The 14,569-nt window shown below is 41.3% G+C and overlaps 1 protein-coding gene across 7 annotated transcripts in view; it reads left to right on the top strand.

Annotated features, from left to right (window-relative positions):
- Positions 1-14,569, top strand: part of MAPK4 (mitogen-activated protein kinase 4) — a 241,106-nt gene that overhangs the window by 39,304 nt on the left and 187,233 nt on the right. The window lies entirely within an intron of this gene.

The raw sequence follows: 14,569 nt of genomic DNA, 5'->3' as shown, positions 1-14,569 counted from the left end.
ACTGGGAGACTTAAAAGCAAATGCCACTTGTAATGCTTGCAAATCACCCTCTCTGGTCCTGCTCAGAAGAAATGCTGTATGGGGATCTCTCCAGGGGCCTGCTGGAATTGAAGAAGACTAAAAACAGCTCTGGGAGAAGCTCATGAAGATGCCAAGCAGATTCTCACTGGGGAAACAACATCCCTTTCATTTATTTATTTGGTTGGTCGTTTGGACTTCTAGGGAGAAGTCAGCCTGGAGTGGCAATCCTACCTTATTGGACCTTCATTTCTTTGGGCTTTGGTTTCCTCATCTATAAAATGAGAGAGGGACTTGATTGCTAAGGTCCTTCCCACCTCTAAATTCTGTGATCCAGTGACTCAAATGTTCTAGTCCAAAAACCTTAGAAGCAATGACCATCCACTGAGCCCCTGGCTAAAGAAGGAAATGCCACCAATAATCGTCAGGGGGTGGGATAGGTGGGAGATGGGGCAGAGGGAGTCTGACCCTTCTCAATTACCTCTCTGGGAGCACCATGGACTTTGATTGCCAGAGCTCATTGACCGGATCAGTGCTGATCCTCTGAGAAAACAAACCCAGCATTCGGGAAATTGGAGTTTCCTGCTACAAGCAAATTAATGGGGACTACTCTGTGTATTTTTTTTTTTAATATCAACATGCTTGACTGAGACTAGAAACAGGTTTTGATTGCTTTGTTTTCTGTAGAGCAGGGGATATTAACCTGGGGCCCATGAACTTTTTTTCTGATAACTGTATTTCGGTATAGTTGGTTTCTTTTGTAATTCCATGTATTTTATTTTATTCCTCTTATGATATTATTCTGATAAGTCTGGCTTCATCAGACTGCCAGGCCAGACCACGACACACAGAGCTAACCCTTCATGTAGAGATTCTTTGTCCCGTCAGGTTAGGGAGGGATATGCACACTGATCATGTGAAGTACCGTGTTTCCCCGATAATAAGACCTATCCCGAAAATAAGCCCTATTGAGATTGCTACTGTAGTGAAGGTGATCCCCTGCGCTACACGCTACATTAGGGTACCCTCTGTATGCACCGTCTCCCCCCCCCGTGAAACGCACGCCGCGCTCCGAGCTGCATCCAATCAGAGCTGCAGCAGTGAGCGCGTCATCCTGTTCTTCCCCAGTGATTTACTTGCTGGCGCCATTGAGAGCAGTGCCGCGGAGGAGAGCTGAGGCAGGACAACATAAGCCCTCCCCTGAAAATAAGCCGTCTGGTGTTTTTCTTTCCAAAAAAAATAATAAGACAGTGTCTTATTATCGGGGAAACAAGGTACTTCAACTCCACTACTCAAATGTGGACTTTTATGCGTCATATTGTTTGTGTCTGGATCTCTTTCAAAAATATTGAATGAGTTGGATGAAATGTGGAAGCCAACAGCTGTGATTCTGCCTGCCATCTAGAAACAGGATGGTGGCTGACAATAGTATAAAAGGGAGGTTTCAGAAACGTAACCCCAGATTAACTTGATACATTTTCAATTAACTTGATGAAATTATAGGGTATGAACCTGTTTTTCAGAGGCATCTGGGGAACAGTTCCCCATAGAGGGGAAACCTTGCTGACAGGATTTAGGGAACTCATAGGATCGTTGAGTTATTGTTGGAAGGAACCCTAGAAGCCATCTGGTCTAACTATTTTATGGAATAGGAAATGGGGGAGAAGAGAAGTGACTTGCTCAAGGCCGCATAGGGGCTAAGAGAAAGAAGTGGGATTTGAATTTAAATTAGAACTCTTTCCTAGAATTGTACCATGCTTCCTCTTACTGAACCCCATTTATTTTATTTTATTTTTTGGTTTGTTTGTTTTGGAGGCAAGCAAGGCTAAGGGACTTGCTCAGGGTCACCCAGCTAGTACGAGTGTGAGGCTGTATTTGAACTCAGGTCCTACTGACTCCAAGGTGGGTGCTCTAGTCGCTGTGCCCCCGGAATTATCTAGTCCAACTCCCTCATTTTATACAGCAGGTAAATGAAGTTCAAGGAAGCTAAGCGAGTAGTCTAACGTCACCCAGGTGATAAGCATGAGACAGGAATTTGAACCCAGGTCTTTTACCTTCAAAGTCAGTGCTCTCTCCACCATAGCAACCTCCTATTGAAGGAGGGGAAAACTTTGAATTCTCTAGGCTGGATGATCTTGGACTCTAGTCTTCTCACCAGAGAAGGGAGATTTCCTAGGCAACGCTAACTTTGGGAGTTGCCTTGGAGGGAACCCTGAATTTGGAAATGGGTCTCATAGAGAAGGAAGGAGAGCACTGACATTCTGCAGTTGGAGAGCTAGAGCCATGCCATGGTGGGGTGTATGCGTGGCAGGACATCTGGACCTCGCCAACACCTCACACTATCGCTGTGAGTTCCTGAGACAATTGGTGTAAAGGGAAGGCTTGTTCAGTAGTTTTCAAATGTGCTTGCCTGCTGGGGGAGCCTTATGAGCTGTTTGAACTATTTGTGTGTTTTTGTATCTGTTCACAGACTCCCAAGTCCTTTGTGCATTTTCGGGGGGTGAAATAACTGATCTGATATGCGTTTAGTACTGAGTACCTATTCAAGAGGGCAGCTAGGGGGCACCGTGGATAGAGTGCCAGACCTGGAGTGAGGAAGACTCATCATCGTGAGTTCAAATCTGGCTACAGACACTTGCTAGCTGAGTGACCCTGGACAAGTCACTTAACCCTGTTTCCCTCAGTTTCCTCATCTGTAAATGTGGGAGAAGTAAATGACAAACCCCTCCAGTATCTTTGCCAAGAAAACCCCAAATGGTATCACAGAGTCAGACATGACTGAAAGGTCTGAACAAAAATAATATTATTGTATGTGTTTTGTTAACTATTTCCCCATTACATTTTAATCTGTTCAAATGCACTTGGCAGTATTGCTGACCTCCTGTTAGATGTGTCTGCATCAGGCTAAAAGTTCTCTAAGGTAGCTCTAAGCTCTGAATACTGGTGCTTATGACTCCTTCTCCATTAGCAGCCTCTTTTGAAATTCACTGAATGGCCACTTGTTCGTAGTGTTGTATCTGTCATTTCAGTTCATCTGAAGTTTATTAATGCAAGGCTCTATGGAGGAAAGGACCTAGGTTCTTCTTACAGAGCCCCTAGGTGAGGGATTAATCAGAATATGGCAGTCCAGCATACAAGTCAAAACCACAGAGCCAGGGATGCAGGCAGAAGATAGATGGTTACAATGGCCTCTGTATCCTGCTTCACTGTTCTCCCACCCAAAGTGCCTTCCCTGTCATCCCATCCTTTCTACTTGTCCAGTTTCTGTCCTTCCTTCAAGGTCCGGCAGAAACCCTGTTTCTCAGGAGCCTTTCCTACCTTCACTCTTTGGGGATCTCTCTCTGTGTCTGTTTCTCTGTCTCTGTCTGTCTGTCTGTTTGTCTGTCTCTCTGTCTCTCTAATTGAGTTCAGCAGCACTCCTTATTCCTAGGCCATTATTTTGATGCTCAGCATGTGTTGCCTTGTGTTATTTATTTTTTATGGGTACATTCCACTGAACTATAAGCTCCTTGAGGCCAGTGATCACGGCTTGTTAACCTGACTGCTGAATTGAGTGGGGTAAGCTCACTCACTAATGTTGAGTGTGATATCCAGCAAATCACGATGCCTTTGGGCCTCAGTTTCTTCACTTGGAAAATGGGGGTAATAAAATGGCTCTCTGTACATTACCAGGTTTTTGAAAGGATCTAAGAGTACTTAATAAATGGGAGGCATCATTGGAGCTTGGGTTCCCTGAGGACAGGGACTAGGTCTGTGTAATTCTCTCTGAATGTTATCAATACTGTTGGGACCAGAAAGGGAGGCAGGCAGAGTGGACATACTGGGTCAGGTAGGAGAGATCTCAGCAGGTAGGTGCCCAGGCTGTCTCCTGTTTGCTGCTGAGCTGCTTCTCTCTCTCCCCAAACCTGTTCCAAGTCCATGACCTTGAACTGTGGTGGCTCCATTAATCCTTTCCTGACTCTGACCTTTGACATTCTGGACCCATAGATTCTCACAGTGAGAAAAAAAAATGGACGGTAAGCATTCTTCCTGTTACACTTTTGGCATCTTCTAGCCTCTGTTTGAACACGTCCAGCTTCTGGGACCTGACAGCCTCATGACTTCCATTTAGAGTAGCCCATCGCTGGGCCGCTCTAAATTGCTAGATGATTCTTCCCCTCAGAGAAATAAAACTTTATTCTAAACTCTGCTTTGTTGTAACATCTACTCTCTGGAGCAACCCAGTCGACTGTGATTTTTATTGTTGTTCAGCCGTGTCCGACTCTTCGTGACCCCGGGCCATAGCACACCAGGCTTTCCAAGTCTGTCCAAGTTCATGGTCGTTGCTTGCACGACTGTCCATCCATCTCATCCTCTGCCGTCCCCGTCTCTTTTTGCCTTAAGTCCTTCCCAGCAGCGGGATCTTTTGCAATGAATCCCTTAATAACTAACATTTATGGAACACTTACTATGTGCCAGGCATTGTGCTGAGTCCTTTCCAATTGTTATCTCACTTGACCCTCCCAATAACCCTGGTAGGTAGATGCTATTATTATCCTCATTTTACAAATGAGGACACTGAGGCAGAGATGAAGGGACTTGCCCAGGGACACACAGCTAAATGTCAGAGGCAAAATTTGAACTCATATTCCTGACTCTAGGCCCATTGTTCTATCTATTGAACCACCTGCCTACCCTTCAAATATTTGAAGAAAGAAATTGTGCCTTCCATTAGTTTTCTCTTCCTCAGGCTAAATCCTGACCTTGCGTCCTCTCTGCCGGCACGGTAGAAATAAAACTATCCTGGGAATCGAAGAACCCGGGTGTGAATCTTGGCTCCGCTCCTCAGTTTCCTCGTCTGTAGAAGGGGAGCTGGGAGGAGGTTGGACTAAGTCGTCTGTAAAGTTCCTCCAGCCCTAAGTCCTATGGTTCCATGACTGTGTCTGCTTTCAGGTCTTGATCTTATTATTGTCATCTGGAGGTCAAACCGAGCACAACTGATGGGGGAAGCAGGGTCAGAAAATTGTTTCAGCCTGAGAACACCACGGCCTGACATCCACAGAAGGACGGAGCTCACCCCAGTGAGTTTCCCTAGCACAGACCCCAGCCTGATGTTAGCTCTGTCTCTGACACAGTGACTGTCCTTTTCCAGACTGGTGGCTCCAGGGATCTACCGGGATCAAAGCTCCAACTTCCAGAAAAGGCTGACAGGATGAGTTCTGCCACAAGTCCTGCTGGGAAGTTCAAGGGTGTGAAGGATAGGACTCCTTTTTTTTTTTTTTTTTAAGCAATCGGGGTTAAGTAACTTGCTCAAGGTTACACGGCCAGTTATTTCTGGGTGTGGTGCTGAGTGTCCCAGGATTCCATCTCCAGGTCGTCCCAACACTGGAGCCGGTGCTCTTGCTCGCTGAGCCACCTGGCTGCCCCTAGGACTCCTTTTTTAAGAGTTATTAAGTGACACCGTTTTTTTCCATGGAAATAGCTGGAGGGGGGTGCTATCCTTGAAGTCATAATAACTTACATTAATATAGGACTTTGTTAAGATGTAGGGGATCTCATCTTATGCTCAGAATTCCCCTCAGAGACTGGGCTGACATTCTTCTTATCCCTTTTTTTTATAGAAGAGAAATATGAAACCCAGAGAAGTTGTTAAGTGACTAGTCTAACGTCACACAGCTAGGAAGTAATGAAGCTAGGATCTGAACCTAGGTCTCCTGAATCAAAGTCCACATCTGGCTACTTATTTCATGTCAAGACTAGACAATTTTATATTATTCATTGCAATATGTTGCCAATCCAATGGAACCAAGGCATTTCTAAAAGACCACGTACAAATTGTTGGGAAAGAACACCTGTGGCTCCTAGCATAGTGTTAAGCACAATTATTTTTAAGTAGTCACTTAAAAATGACTTGTTTGAGTAGAGAAACCTGGGATCTCATAGCTCCCCTACTGACTAGCTAGCTAGGTTACCTTGGGCAATCACTAACCTTTCAAGGCCTCAGTTTCTCATCTGTCAAATAGGGAGAATATCTGCTTGCCTACTTCACAGGGCCATTGTGAGAATTAATAAATGTGAAATTTCTCTGCAAAAGCATGAAAGCATTGTACAGTATAAACAGAAGCTAGGTGGTACAGTGAATAGAGCATCAGCCCTCTAGTCAGGAAGATATGAGTTCAAATTTAGCCTTAGACTCTTACCAGTTGTGTAATCCTGGACAAGTCACTTAACCATATTTCCTCCTCTGCAAAATGAGCTAGAGAAGAAAATGGCAAACCAGTCCAGAGTCTTTGCCAAGAAAACCTCAAACGGGATCACAAAGAATTAGACACAATTGAACAATAACAAACAGCATAAACGTGTGCCACCATTTTGGTTATTCTCAAGTGCCATCTGTTGAAATATCTGGGGCATCTCAGTGTTCTAACACCTGGTCTGATGCTTTAAACTCCCTCAGAATAAACTGAATGGGAAGTGATTTCGGTGGTGAGATTTTAAGCCTCCAAATATTTTTTTCCTCACTGCCCATTACCATGCCTGGAAACCTACTATTAGAGGCTTCAAAGGATGTGGAGTTTTTAAGTCCCTCATTAAAATGCAACTACCCCCTAGAAAGAGTTCTCCCTTAAGCTTTTATCATAGAATATATTGTATTGTATCATATAATATCAAATCATATTGTATCTTATCATATATTTCATATCACACGATATATATCATGTCATGTCATATCATATCATATCATACTTCACTAACTCTACCTTAACTGGGGAAGGGATAGGACACCAAAAGTAAACTTTATATACTGAAAGAATCATACACATAGAGAGGGTAAGTAGCCGGGATAAGGAAGCAATGTCATCAGATTTTGTGATTCTGTATCTAGGGCTCCTTCACTGCAATTCTCTTGTTCCCCAATAAATCTTCTTCCAGGAAACAAAAGCCCTGTTATCAGTGTGGGAAATGGGAAGCAGGTACTCTTTCATCAGAGACAGCTGGGCCCACAGTCAGGAAGACCTGAGTTCAAATTTGACCTCAGACACCTACTAGTTGTATGACCCTGAGCAAGTCAATGAACCTCTGTGTTTCCTCAAATGTAAAAAGGCAGTAATGAAAGTAGCCCCCACCTTCCAGGGCTCTTATGAGGATCAAGTGAGATAAGATTGTAAACCACTTAGCACAGTGCCCTAGCACATAGTAGGTGCTGTGTAAATGCTTCTTTCCTTCCTTCCTGTTGTCCTAAGAAACTAGCTGTTGTTCCGTCCTTTCAGTCATGTCTGACTCTTAGATAACGAACTGGTTTGTCATTTCCTTCTCCAGATTATTTTACATATGAGGAAACTGAGGCAAACAGGGGTAAATGACTTGTCCAGAATCACACAACTAGGTAGTGTCTGAGGCCAGATTTGAATTCAGGAAGATGAATGAGTCTCCCTGACTCCAGGCCCAGCACTCTTAATGCACTACAGCAACCACCTACCTACCTGCCTCAGGAACCTAGTTGGCCACTAACTTTACTTTACTTTACTGACCTATATTTCCCCTTTTAGTGAGCCAGGCAGGATAAAAGTCGATAACAGCACTAGTAGTTTAAATAGACTTATTCAGCAAAACCAAGAATACTAGATTAGGAGACAGCTTTGGAATTCTGAAGGATAAATTTTTAAATGTATTTTAAGACTATTTAAGGAACATATATATACTATGTATATATATATATATATTTTTTTTTTACATAGTAAATGTTAAATATATGGCACTTGTTAGCTCCAGAGTGTCTTAGAAGTGAAAAAATTTAAGTCAGTTTTTAAGAAGCACTTAAAAGGACAATTCATAATTTGGACTTAACAGATGATGACAGGGAATTCAGGCATGTCTAGGGCACTTTTCTAACTTTGAACAGCTAATACACCGAATGATAGAACTGGAAGATCTGGACAGGGTAAACGGATGGGCCAGATAAAATTTAATAAAATATAAATATAAAGTCCCATACTTGACTATACTAAAGTCCTATACTTAACTTCTATAACATTTATAGAGGTTTCCAGACAGATTGTGTGAAAAAGATTTGGCGATTTCTGTGGACTGTGAGCTCAGTGTGAGTCAACAGTGTGACAGGACAATCAGAAAAGCTGGTGGTAACCTAGGCTATAGTAGCATTGTCCATCTGGAGGGGGTGATGATCCCTCCCATTGTACTTTGTTCAGGTCAGACCATATCTGAAGTTTTGTGTTCATTTTCAGTTACCATATTTTATTTTATTGTTTCTGTCCCTTTAAAAAAGTTTTATTGACGCCCTTTGTTCTTATGCCACAATTTTTTGTAACATTACTTTCCATCCCTTCCTCCAACCCAACCCAAAAGTCAACCCTATCTTGTAATAAGGAAAAAGTGAAATAAAACCAATGAACACAGTAAAAGCATGTGTCAGTATATACAATGTTCTATAATCGGGAGTCCTCCACCTCTCTTCTGAAAAGAAGCAATGACTTCTTTGTCTCTTCTATGGTTCCAAGATTGGTCATTACAGTTAGTGTCTGACTGTTGTCAAAGTGTGCTTTTTGTTTACTTTGTGGTAATCATGTGTATTCTCCTGATTCTACATATTCTACTTTGCTTCAGTTCATCTATGTCTTCCCATGTTTCTCTAAATGTCTTATAAAAATGGTTTCTTATGATGTGATAATTTTCCATTAGATTTATTTGCCACACTTTGTTCAGCCTTTTCCCCAGTGAAGGATGTTTTGGGAAGAAATGGATGAAAAACAGAGCAATTAAGATGATTAGTACACCGGTGACCATGCCACATAAACTGGGGATGTTTAGGCTGCAGAAAAAACAACTTACTTATTTGGGTGGTTTTTTTAAACTTTTTTTTTCCTACAGAAAACCACATTCTCTTCCTCCCAACTCCCTTCAGCCTCCACTGAAAAAGAAAAGTAAAAATATGTGACAAATATGAGTAGACAAGCAGAACAAATTTCTGCATTAACCATGTTAAACACACACATATGTATATCTTTGTCAATGTATATGTTTATGTGTATGTGTATGTATATATACATCTATACTTATGCACATATATATACATATACACACACATACATACACTCTCATTCTTCATTCTATGTTCACCATCTTTCTGGTAGGAGTTGGATGAGTAGCCTGTTTCATCATGAGTACTCTGAAATCATAGTTGGATGGCTAGTCTTTGAGTTGATCAGAGTTCTTTTTTAAAAAAAAAAATTATTTATTTACTCTAAGTTTACAACATTCAGTTTCACAATATCTTGAGTTCCAAATTTTCTCCCCTCCTTCTGCTCCCCCCCCTCACCCCCCACCATGGCAGCATGCAATCAGATATAAGTTCCACAAATACATTCACATGAAACATTAGCCAAGTTGAAAATAACAATTATAACCAATGGAGTGAACAATGAGAAAGAAGGGACGAAACAAAACAAAATCTGCATTCAGACTCTGTAGTTCTTTCTCTGGATGTGGATGGCCCTTTCCATCATGAGTCTTTTGGAGTCGTCTTCTAATCTTGCATTGCTGAGAGGAATCTATCACCCAGTCTATCAAAGTTAGTTGTCCCAGATATGATGTGTCTATAATTGTATACCAAGTTCTCCCGGTTCTGCTCTCCTCACTCAGAATCAGTTTATAAGTCTTTCCAGGTTATTATGAAGTCCATCTGCTCCTCATTTCTCATAGCACAATAGTATCCCATTACATTCATATACCACAACTTGTTTAGCCATTCCCCAATTGATGAGCATGCCCTTGATTTCCAGTTCTTTGCCACCACAAAAAGAGCTGCTACAAATATTTTTGTACATATACGACCTTTTCCCACTTCTCTGATCTCTTTGGGATACAGCTCTAGAAGTGGTATCCCTGGGTCAAAGGCTATGCACTTTTTTATAGCCCTTTGGGCATAGTTCCAGATTGCTCTCCAGAATGGTTGGATCAGTTCACAATTCCACCGACAATGTATTATTGTTCCAATTTGTCCACATCCTCTCCAGCATTTATCATTTTCCTGTTTTATCCTCTTAGCCAATCTGACCAGTGAGATGTGGTACCTCAGAGTTGTTTTGATTTGCATTTCTCTAATCAATAGTGATTTAGAGCACTTTTTCATATGCTTATAGATATCTTTAATTTTTCTCTGAAAACTGCCTGTTCATATCCTTTGACCATTTATCAATTGGGGAATGACTTGTATTCTTATAAGTTTGACTCAATTCTTTGTATATTTTAGAAATGAGGCCTTTATCAGAGACACTGGTTGTAGAAATTCTTTCCCAATTTTCCACTTCCCTCCTGATCTTAGTTACATTGGCTTCATTTGTACAAAAACTTTTCAATTTAATGTAATCAAAATTATCCATTTTGCATTTTGTAATGGTCTCTACCTCTTGTTTGGTCATAAATTCTTCTCTTCTCCATAAATCTGACAGGTTAACTATTCCTTGCTCTCCCAGATTGCTTATAGTATCAGCCTTTATATCTAGATCGTGCACCCATTTAGCTTTTATTTCAGTGTATGGTGTAAGTTATTGGTCTATGCCCAGTTTCTGTCATATTGATCCGAGTTCTTAAGTCTTTCAGAGCTGTTTCTTTACAGTACTGTTATTATTGTATAAATTATTCTCCTGGTTCTGCTCACTTCACTCAGCATCAGTTCATCAGAAATAACTTACTGGAAAAACTGTCATGTGGCAGAAAGAGTAGAGTTGTTGGCCTTGGCTCCAGATAGCACAGCTAGGGTTAATGGATAGAAGTGGCAGAGAGGAGTGTTTCGACCTGAAGTAAGGGGAAAAAACAGCCTTCCTAACGATTAGCTCTGTTTAAAATTGGAATAAACTGACTCAGGAGGAGGGAGTAAATTCCCCTTGGCTGGAGGTCTTCAAGCAAAGACTCGGTGACCAATTTTCTGGGATGTTGTGGAGGAAATTCTCCTGAGTCGGGTATAATTGGCCCAGATTGGCCCCTGAGGTCCCTTTTAGCTCTTAGAATTGGTAATTCTGATTTCTTATCTCAAGGAAAATAAGAATGCTATTCAATAAACTGTCCTTAAGGACCATTGTCAAGAGATGAATCTGATCTCTAGGTCACTGTTCTGCTCTTAAAGTGAGCATCCACTATAGTAGGTCTGTATTCTATTAGCCAATAACCTTTCTCGTCTTCTATATAGCCAGAGAAGAATTTGAGAAAAATCACTTTCATTTACTCACTGGTAATATTCTTTCACAGAATTCATGGGGGTTAAATCAGGTCACTACTTTTCCATACCAAGGTTAGCCAAGCAAGAGGCCAGTACAAATCCAAGACAAGTAGCTTTTCTAGCCTGAATCTTTAGTTTCTGCTGAGAAATAAAGGGAGAGAAATCCACTACGGTGTCTACAGAAATAGCCACAACAAGACTGGACCTAATTATGCCCTGGAGTCCACTTGTGGATGACACTTTGTTTTCATAGTTCAATGTCTGAAGAGTTTTTGTTTCATTTGAAAATCAGCAAACAAAAACAAAGGAGCTCTGAAAAAAATCCTAGACCAAATCCAATGGCAACATGAGGTGGTATTTTTCTCTGAAGTGTTTTATGCACATTAGGTAATTAATCCTAATTAGGCATTACAGTGGAACCTCACTAATTCTCACCTGACTGATTTGTAAAGGGACAGCTTCTTCTTAGAAGGAAAAAAAATCAATCTAACCGTTCACATCTTAACAGACTTATTAGCCAAAAGTGGCAATGATATATGTAATCAATGGAGCCTGGGATTTTCTTTCTAAAGAACTTATCTGAAGTGTCTTTCAGTACATGTGACATTTATAAATACCCCACATTGTATTTTCTGTTCTTCTTAGGAGCATTAGCCTAAATCGTTGAGAGAAAATATGCTTGTGAGGTATACTTTAGGTTTTATGGGAAGTTATTCTATTCCATCCAACTAACAGAACACTTTTAGCTAAGAAGAGGAAAGCATGGTTCAGATATGTAACAAGACTCGGGACCTTCTTACCACATTTTCACTAGAGAAACATTGGAGTTGTCCTTACATTCCACCCAGGAGGATTCAGTACGTCTGCCCTTTATTACCCTGCCATGTACTAGAGTTTGTTAGTTTGTCTTTTATGTAGATGAGAAGCAGTTGGATGTCATGGACAGGAGCTAGCTTTGAAGCCGGGAAAACCTGAATTCAAGCTGTGCCATTAGCTGTGTGATCCTGGGCAGGTCAGTGCTGTAGACCACTGCCAACTCCCTATACCAGTGAAATTCCAGGTCCAGTCCCTGTCCCTATTTCATCTCCCTTACTGGAGGGATTTGTCTTTTTTTCCTTAATTTTCCATCTTACTCAGCCAAGCATCGTTAGTGCCTTGTACTTAGTAGGCACTCAATAAATACTTGTTGTTTCCATTCAGCTCAACAAGTACTTTTTGATCGCCTACTAGATACACGGGGGCAGCTCGGTAGCATAGTGGATAGAGCACTGGAACTGGAATCAGGAAGATTGATCTTCCTGAGTTCAAGTCTGGCCTCAGACACTTACTAGCTACGTGATCCTAGGAAATTGTGTTTGCCTCAGTTTCTTATCTTTAAAATGAGCCGGAGAAGTGTCATGGCAAAGGAATCTGAAGATCTTCCCTGCTCCTTAATGGGCCTCACTTGGAGCCCAACTAGAGAAGCTTGCTTAGGGGAGGCTTGTTTTTCAGGAAGGCCCACAGCTTTTGTTACTTTGTGATTAGGCAGTGGGTCATGAGGCTTGTGATGTTCTCTGACCCTGAACAAGGTTATATGTACCCTCTGAGGTGAGGTTTTGCTTTGGGGCTCACTCATGGGAACAGTTCTGTGATTTGGTCAGATGAGACTCTGGGTAGTCGTTGAGCGCCCTGACTTTGAAAACCCATATGTTGGTGTTTCTCTCTCTGGTAACTCACTATGTAGGTATGTAATTCTCAGACAGCTAGAAGTTCTGTCTGTCGTTCTGTTGAGTTGTGTTATTTTTTCAGTCTGTATTTTTTTGTCTGCTTGTGATTTCTGTTTATATTTTCTGAAGTTCAAGGTGCTGACTTTTTTCCCTGAACTAATTGAGTGATACACACACACACACACACACACACACACACACACACACGTTTGATTAAAGTAGGATTGTTAACCCCTTTTGAGTTGCTTTCATTTAGAAAAGCCAATCAAAGAGCCTTTTCTAGTAGCCATCCTGGGTATGCTAGGGTGCTCACTGTTACAAGAAGGGTATGACAAGCCACTCTAGTATCTTTGCCAAGAAAACCCCAAATGGGATCATGGATAGCTGGACAGGACTGAACAGTTAGGTGCAAGGCACTGTGCTAGTCCTGAGGATACAAAAACAAAGCAACAGCTTCTAACAAAGTGACATCTTTAGAAGCAACACACCCAAAGCAGATGAATTCTGAATTCTGTTTGTATTGGGTTGTTTTCATCTATTTTGGTTCTGGTTCTTATTTAGGAGGCTTGGCACTGTTTCAGGGAGTAAAGCAGTTGGTACTATGTCATTTACAAACAGAAGCATCTGGAGGGCTTCACCATCAACAGGGAATCCCTCTTTGACATGGACCCTACACCAGTTCTCCTTTTAGGACAGTGTAGTGGCAAATGCCTTCTTAATGTCTCCCTTAATATGTTACAAGGTTGTCTCTGTTTTATGTCATTCAAGGAATCCTGACATAATATAATTTTGACATATGCATGGGAGATGCCTTATTGCAGGGAAGCCTTAAAGGAGACAGTTCACTCTGTTGAATCAGATGTTTTTGATAGTTAACAAGCAATGAACATGGTAGGTTCTTGTATTCTCTGTATCTTTCAGTCATTCGTGTGATGGAAAAGATGTGGTCTGCTGTGGAATATTACTTTCAAGAGCTTGTTTGTTCCCTCGTAATGCTATTGTCAATTATGTTTTACTTGTACATCTAGATAATTCATCTTACATAGAGTGCTTAGAAAATAGGCATCTGGGTTAATGATGTTTTCTTGGTGGCCATTCTTAGGTAGTGATGAAGTTGTATATCACATGAGATGTATAGCAATCAAGTAAACATTTATTAAGTACTTCCTGTAAGTCAGACATTGTGCTAAGCCCCAGTGGAGATATATTTCTTGCCAAACCCGCTTCCACTGTTGTAGAGAATATATAATATAGGATTCAAATAGAAGATGATGCAGATGATGAGGATCTTTGAATGCTCCTATTTGTAGATGACTAGTTGCATCAAGCCCTGGAAACAACTTGATGGCAAAAATATTGCAAAGCTTGCTAAGTGAGATCCATCATCACCTAAAAGAATTTGTCCTAACTATCCAGAAACAAAATACCAAATGGATGAAAAAATGCTTCTGGTACAGATTGTGATATACACTTGAATGCGCAAAGCATAAAGCTGGTACATTAGTAGATGGATGGACGGATGGACGGACGGACGGACGGACAGACAGACAGACAGAGACAGACAGACAGACAGACAGACAGACAGATAGATAGATAGATAGATAGATAGATAGATAGATAGATAGATAGA

The sequence above is a fragment of the Petaurus breviceps genome, unplaced genomic scaffold (genome assembly GCF_028583685.1).
Source record: "Petaurus breviceps papuanus isolate PSGF00001 unplaced genomic scaffold, PetGlider_PUasm1.0 131, whole genome shotgun sequence".
NCBI classification, from domain to species: Eukaryota; Metazoa; Chordata; class Mammalia; order Diprotodontia; family Petauridae; genus Petaurus; species Petaurus breviceps.
The sequence above is the reverse complement of the archived record's forward strand: the minus strand, read 5'-3'. Positions and strand labels throughout refer to the sequence as shown.